This window comes from Oxyura jamaicensis, chromosome 1 (assembly GCF_011077185.1).
Source record: "Oxyura jamaicensis isolate SHBP4307 breed ruddy duck chromosome 1, BPBGC_Ojam_1.0, whole genome shotgun sequence".
Lineage (NCBI taxonomy): Eukaryota > Metazoa > Chordata > Aves > Anseriformes > Anatidae > Oxyura > Oxyura jamaicensis.
This window is the reverse complement of record NC_048893.1, coordinates 115,814,097-115,822,237: the sequence shown is the minus strand read 5'-3', so window position 1 is coordinate 115,822,237 and position 8,141 is coordinate 115,814,097.

The following is an 8,141-nucleotide window of genomic DNA, read 5'->3' as shown; positions in this document are numbered from 1 at the left end:
ATTTTAAACTTCGTTGACTGCTTTGGCTTTGAGATCACTTAATGTGGAAGACAGTGTCACAGAACTTCAGTAGAAGCAAGAAGTAAGAAAAGGGGGAGTACATCAGTAGTAGAATCTTTCCAAATCAAGTATAACTTAATGAAAATGACTTATGTGGCAGGAGGGAAGAGTAACTACTGTCAGGTTACTGTCAGATCATGGGAAACATTCTGCACTGAAAACACACGCAAAGGTAAGACATGTAAATGTTGTGGGAATATTCAGAAGCTTGTGTTGTGTTCAACTGTCTTGGACGTAAAGCAGTTGATATAGAGTAAACTTCTTCATGAGATTCTGCTTGTCCTAAACAACACTAAGAGGTTTGAAATGTTAAAATACTTAAAAAAAAAAAAAAAAAAGATGTAATAGTTCCATGATACTTCAAGTCACTCTTTGAAATTTCTTGTTCCTGAATTATGACTTTTGTGACTTTTTATATTAATTTCTGTGTTCCTTAAGGAGATGCTCAAGTTCCCTTTCTGAGATTCTTACTTGAACTTCCTGGTCAATTGCAACATCTTTGCCACAACCTACAGTGATTACAAGATGTGCTGAGATGACCTTATGTACTAAAATTTTGAAATGATGAGCTCAGCTGTACCACAGGGCTGCTGTAATTCTTTTAAAGCAAAGGGGAAGCATTGTTCTAACAGGCTTTGAAGAACCTCTGAGAGATTCTTTCACGTGGAGGAAAAGTACCCCAGGGGTAAAAGGATATTGCAGTGTGATTCTGATAGGCCAAGTACTGTTGTATCAGAAATGTTGATCTTTCTCCTGCTTTTATTGGTGGTAGGTGGCTCCAATTGCAGCTTCCCAGGAATGTTTCAGGTAGAGCTTTTTTTTTTTTTTTTTTTTAAAAAAAGCAAGAGGTAAAACATATTGTATATCTGTCTGGTACTAGGATTTCCAATACTTTTGCAAGATTAGGCTAGTAGCTCCACGGGTTCCTTATTCTAAGCAAGGTGGAGTGTTGATTGCCTGAAAATTAATCACGCTAAAAGCCTTTTTAGTGAGGATTTACTTCAATTTGATCTTTATACTGGTCTACATCCAATTAATGCAATCCTAGTTTACTTAATCCAGAGGTCCTCATCAGGTTAATAGTCCACTTCAAATACTGGTGAAGAGTTTCCCAGGAGCTAGTTGTTCAAAGTGACTGTATAATTAATTATGTTTAACATCTGCATGCTAGCTAGCTGGGTAGCTATACTGTATTCAGCCTGAAGTTTGCAATATAGTTTCTTGACACGAAGGACTGACTTGCCCTTGAGATGGTCATCCTGCCATCTCTTCCTTTTTGCTGCTGCCGCAGGCTCTAACTTTACTTTTTAAAGCAAGTCTTAAGCCTACTGCCACTTTCCACCCTCTGTTTGAAGGACACGTTCCAATTCCCGCTTTCCGTGTTAGTAGCACATTTGTTCACTTTCATGGCTGTGGGCCCCCAGCGGGTGCTGGAGATGCTTTTGAGCACTCCCATGTGCCATTTCTTAAATAACAGCGGCTTTGTACAGGACGAGCTACTTTTAAAGCCACTGTAAGGCCACTGTGCTTTTAGATTAAGCTTATATATTATACAGCAGTGCTGATCCTTAGCTGCTAATCAAATAAGCAATTAGAATACTGATTCCTGAGCCAGGAAAAATAGCCTTTTTGTATTTAGAATCTAATTAATTAATTAGAATGAAAGTGCTGTCAACACCATTAGATGTGCTATTGATCGTTACCTTTAGATTTAACCTCCCCAAGAATACAAACTGTATAAAGGCTTGTGATGCGGCAGAAATTGTAGGCTTTGTGTACCATGCTGCCAGGAAAGCAATGAAACTGGCACAAGAAGTTCTGTGAAGAAAGACAACAGGGAAGCCCATAATTTTGTTTTTGAAAGGGAAATTACCACTGTTTCACCATTTGCCCAAGGCATTCCTACGAGGCTGGGGGGGAGTGAGAGATGTGGGGAAAATATAAACACCCTATTAGGATCCTGCCTGAAGTGGCAAGGGCAAGAGAGGGGTCATACAGCGTCTACTATCAAGCAACTTTCAGCCAGGCAGGAGAGGGCTTTTGCAGAGCTGTCTGAAGGATTTAGGATGTAACTGCTGCAGGGAGTGAAGAGCTGGTCACCAGAAGGAATTCCTTCTGTATCGAGGTAGCTGGCCTCTGGCATAATGGGTTGAATGTGTTTCGTCAGGTTTGTTTCAGCCCTTGGGCATGCGTTGTCTGGTAGGTGGATGGGAGAGTACCTCTATGCTCAGAAAGTGCCAGCTTTTCTGAAAAGGGAGAGGTCTGAGACAGAACTGAAGTGTTGCTTTTGGTATTTGGATTGAAAAGAGGAAGTAAAACATACAATAAAGGGTTCTTTTAAGAGTCAGTGTGATACTTCTTCTAGATAATCCCTCAGTGCCCCAACTTGGCAGGTCAGAGTTGTAATTTAGGTTTTGGATATGCTTCAGCTCTCCAGACTGCTCTGTGGTGGACATGGCAACTTTCAAAGTCCTTCCAGCCCATACCGTGCTGGTGGGACACACAGGCAAGTAAAGCCCAAACCAGCTCTGAACTGTGCAAAGGCTGTGTTCAAATTTAACAAAACCACCTGGAAGTGAAGAAAACATTGAAATGCAAATGTTGAGCAACCTTTCACCTGACTGCTGGGATTTATAGGCCAGCGGTAAGGGAGGAGACAAAGACACGGCCGGTGTCTAGTGCAAAGAGATGAGCATCTGTCTCAAGAAACAAACAAAACCGAAAAAGCAATCACCCACAATAACAATGAACACTTGAATCCTATTATTGATGCTGTTTTATGGCTAGGGTGAGGTGGATGGTTTGAGCGGAAATTCACAGATGTTCTGATAAAAATAAGAACAAGATTTCTTGATGGCAACTAGCATTTTTGGTTTTCTCTGCTGTGACCAGGGCTATGTTCTTAAGAACTTCTACCATATAAAGGGGTGAAGGGGGACCTGCACAATTATTGAAGGACAGATATGAGGCAGATCAATGATGACTGAAGTGGAACTGTAAGCTTTCACATCTGGAGAAGAAAGTGGAAATAAATGGGGAGCCCAGAAGTTTATTTCCTGTCCCTTCCTGCCAATAATGCAAGGTGTTTCTATGGAGGAGCTATATTTACTTGCAAAGCCCTAAATCCAGAGGGCTTCTGCAGCTCACAGGGCGAAGGGTGGAAGAGGAATGGATGAAAGCTAGCACGTGTCTGCAGAAGCTGTGCCCCTGCAGAAGCTGTGCCCCTGCAGGAACGGGACTGGTGTGCAGCGTCACTGGTCTGAGTGCAGAGATTGCAGCAGCTCCCTTCCCTGCAGAGCTAGCACGGATGCTGGCACAGCTGTTGCCATAAGCCCAGGTGACCACATTCCTGGCAGACAGGATTGATTTTACAGTGGTTCAGGTACAAGAGAGTACTGGAGGAGGCCAAAATGGGAACAGACATGCAGTGCTCTGACAGGGTTGTGATCCTGATCGGTATCTAACAAAATTATTAGGAATTCGCTTCTCAGGTAGGTCAATAAGGAACACTAAGCAGCATCTGTGCTTGGAGTGCCTGAGGACAGCTTTAATAACAATGCTGATGTACTTTCAGAGTTAAGAAGATTCTTCTGTTGTTGAACAGTTTCACAGCAGAGGCCGCTGGCAATCACATTTCGTAATGCCATTGATGTCATCCAACATCATCAAAAATATATAGCTAAGTTCTTGGCATGAATACACATCATAAAATACCTTAGAATGCTTCATAAGGGAGACAAAATTAATGGCTGCACTAAATGTTTTTAGAAAGGCTGTCAAATTCCACTTTAATTATGTTCCAGTGCATGAATTTACAATGAGAAATTTATATGCCCTTAATTTAGTGAGCATATGCTTTACGTTAGGCAATGGGGATAGAGGCAGTATGGCTAAGATAAATTCATAGTGAGTGAGCTGGGATCATACAGCTGGCACTGTGGGGTCATGGGCTTCTGGAGGACCTCAGTGCTGCCTATCTGCTGACCTGCCTGATCACCCCCCTTGTTTTACTTCCTTGAAATGCTGTGGTCAAAGCACCTAGGGAATTGATAAAAAGAAATAATAAAAAAAAGTCTGTTCCAATACCCCTATAATCAATTACAGTGTTTGGAACACAGCAGAGCTAAAAGGGAGTGCTAAGTACATCCTACAACAGGTCATCAATCAAACTCCTGACTAATGTACAAGAGCAGTATGGAAATAAAAAACCCTGTAAGTGATCAGACAGCTCTCAGCTCCTAAGAATCTATTTCTGTCACTGCATCTCTGCTGTAAGAGGGGGGGAAGAAAGGAGGAAAAATATACAAAAACAGCTGTAGCACTTATCTTCAATACCTCAAATATTTCAGCGAGTTGACAGAGCTGTGGAGGCAGCTGGACTCCTGCCACTGCTCGCCACAGCCAAGCTGCCACAGCTGCATGGGAGCCAGGCAGGCCTGGCTCTGAAGGGAGCACTTCTCTAAGCTGTGTTAGGGAACGTGCAGCTCTGCCCAACAGGAATCTTCAGGGAGGTGAGAGCTAGGTTGTAGGATTTATCCTGGGGAGCAGAGAGGCTGTGCCTGGCAGTGGAACACAGTGTTTTCCAAGGAAAGCTTGGGGCACCCAGGTGCTCACAATAGCTCAGGGTAACCTGGAAGGAAAATGCACCAGAAGGAGGAGTGCAGTCAACTGCCCGTCATGCAGAAATGGAGGGTGAAGAGGTGGAACAGGACTCTATATAAATTGGTCTTGATCTTTTTGTGCACACACAGGCACACACTGTTAACATCACCCTTCACAAATGAAACATTGGTAGAAGAGGTTTCATTCCTCTATTAAGAACATTATTTAAAATAAAAATACATTCTTTCCATCTTTTAAAGATTTCAAAAACCATATACACAGTATTTTCTAAAAATGAGGCTTTATAAACTCAGAAGGCTAATAGTAATACATGCACTTAAAAGGACATCCAGTAAAAGTATTTGCAGGAAGATTGTTCGCATAACACTTATGTTCACAAAGGTGATGCCATCTACCAGAAACTGGCTTATTTTTGTTACTTTGGGAGAAAAAGATCTTCCTACCAGAAAGTAAACAAACAGCAATCTCCTCTCTATACCATCCAGGATTATTTCAGTTGTAGTCATCTGAAACATCAGTTAGAAAATATTTATTTGAAAGCACCATACTTCAAGCAATGGTGCTGCTTCAAGGGTCTTTCCTTGACAAAACTGTGCTATTCTGCAGTGTCTATCAGAATCACTAAATATATGCTTGTGGATTTTTTTATTTTTATTTTTATTTTTGTTGAGATTATCATGCCAGGGGGTGGGGTGAAGGGGGAGATTCTGGCCTTTTGCAATTGGAGTCATTATCACGGGACTGTCTTCCTCATCTTGAATGAGCAGCCTGGATCTAAACATCACAAAACATTCTAGTTCCTCCTCTGCTTCCCTTTTTCCCCCCACTTTTGTCCCAGAGGTTCCTGGGGGTTCATCCACACAGCAGTCACCTTTATGATGTTCCTCCTTCCCAGCCTGTGTGTGTATCCCTTACACGGCCCAGACCAGGTTCCGAGCAAATCCCACCGCTGCCGAGCTGTTCTGAGTGCTGGTAGGGGTCACCAAGCCCCAGACATCATCATTTCCAGCGCTGTGTAAGAAGCAGCAGTCACCATAGCCTAAATTAGCCCTTTGGTGGAGGGCTAATACCTAAAAAGCTCTAGTCTTTTAATCATACCTCCCTCCTAATTCCTTCACGAGGTTCCCTGTGGCATACAACACAGCTTTAAGCTAGAAAATAAATAAATTTACATTCCTACCTTCATTTTCTTTCCTGCTCAAGTTCTTCTTTGGTCTCTATTAAAATTCTTTTTTTGGTTGTGTTTCTAATTTTCAAAGCCTTGTAACCTCTGCCTTTCTTTCCTTCAAGAAGTTCTTTATAATCAGCATCTCTTGTAAGTGCCGGAGCAGCAGAAATAAACAGACAAAAATATTTTGACAGAACGAAGTATTCCCACAAGAAACGCCTCATTTTCTTGGTATCAGATGCCTCATCTGAAACTCCACGTTCTCTAGCCAGAAATAAACTCTCCTGAACTCACGGGCTCTTCCCCCAAACTGCCAAAAAATTAGAGGTTGAAATGATTTTAAAAGCACAAGCTATGACCCAGAGGAAGGATCTAGAAAAGACCAAGATACAGGGAACATCTGAAACAGACTACCATAACTCTTTAACCCCTCTCTGTGTCAAAAACCGCCCAGGCTGTGCCCAGCTGGATTTGGGGACCCCTCCATTTTACCACAGGCTGCCACGGAAGCCGAGCCTCGGGGCGGCCATTTTGTGGCTTGCTGAAGCCACCTCAGCCACAGAGCCAGACGGCTGGGCTGCCGCGCTCACCCGGCCTCCGTGGCAAGGGTGTTTCGTGGCCTCACGCCGTGACCTGTGCTTGGGCCTGAAGGTGGAGCTGCCCAAACAGGGGCCAGCCTGGCTGCTCCAGCCCTGTGTGGTGCATCGGCCTCCTGTCAGCACGGTGTCCCCAGCCCGCGCCCACCTGGCTGCTTCTGCCCAGCGCAGAGGCCAGAGAGGCGGCCTCTGTTTGTCTCCAATGTATTGGTTGAAAGGGAAGATCAATGTTTAATCAGCCACCATCCTACTTCTACAGTCAAGAGAAAAAGATTACCCAAGATTGCAGAATTATCTTTTACACCACAGCATTGAAAAAGTGCTGGACCACATCACATTTCTGCTGCCTCCAACGCGGAGCCCACAGGAGGACTGTGGTGCTAAGTACAGAGAAAATAGCTCAGCTTCCACCTCAGAAACGTTTATGAAGATAATCTGTGGGGCCAAATCCCTCAGATTAAAGGCTACAGAAGGCCAGAGGATGGCAATGGAGCACCGACAGCCAGGACTGAGATGGAGGAAGACCATGCAAAGGGCAGGCGACCTTCCTCAGCATGGATAAAGAGGAGAGTGGTGGGAAACCCCTCCAGCACCAAGCCTTGTGCTGGAAATAATGTGCTGTTTTCATGTTCCATCCGAAGGGCTAGGCACGTGTCCCCGCTGAGCATACAGCAGAGCCAGGTAACCAATAACTGCAATATATTACAGGTTAAGGGGGGGAAATAAATGTTTATTTTCATTTTCTTACTGATCCTCACACCTTAAGTACCCATGAGGTCTGAAATATTCATATAAATAGAAAACCTACTGCAAAATTTAGGAAAATATGTGGACAGCAGAGAAAGCCAGGCTGAGGGATATTTTTCTCCACCGAAATCAATGCTTCATGTAAAAGAGTATTTTCACTATCACTGTAAGAATTGCTGTTAAAAAAAAATAATAATAAAAAAATAACAACAAAGCTTGTTGAAGGTAAAATTAGATTTGTTCTATAAAATCATCTGTGACAACAGCAGAGCAGAGGAGGAAGAAATGCCACATTTGCTAAAAGCTTTATTTTAACTCCCGAGCTATGGAGGAGAACAACAAAGAGCTGTGCGTGGAGGAGGGCTGGAGGAAGCTGTTATCAAGACAATAGCAGAGACTGTCAAAAACAGGCTCTTTTGGAGAGCAGGAAAATGGGATTCTGACAGCTCGTTTTTTGTAAGTGCTTGTCCAAAATTAGAGGTCAGAAACCACAAAAGCGAGCCCTAGTTCGTGATTGAACCGTAGCCATTATTTACCTTTTGTTCCTAGAGTTCCTGCATCAGATTCTGCCCAAGGACCCTGAGGTGCAAGAACACAATAGAGGCGTTACAGGGTGTTACAATCATGACCCAATTTCTCTGTGCAAAATATTACAGAGGCAGCCAAACGTGGGACAACACTGCAGGGTCCCAAAGGCCAGCAGGTGGGTTCAACGTGTAATAAATTACAGGATAAAATACAGTGGGTGGGTGTGTGTTTTAAGCATCCTCCCACAGCTGGAGCTTAAAGAGTGAGAGAAACCACATTTTTCATTCAACATGAGTTCAGAACCACATTAGTATAAAAAAGATAAGGAGAAAAAGAAGCGTTGGGCAGTGGAAGGGTTCCTGGAGTTCCTGTCATGCACAAGGGCAATGCGAGTCGGTTCTCCATGGCTGGTCTCCTCA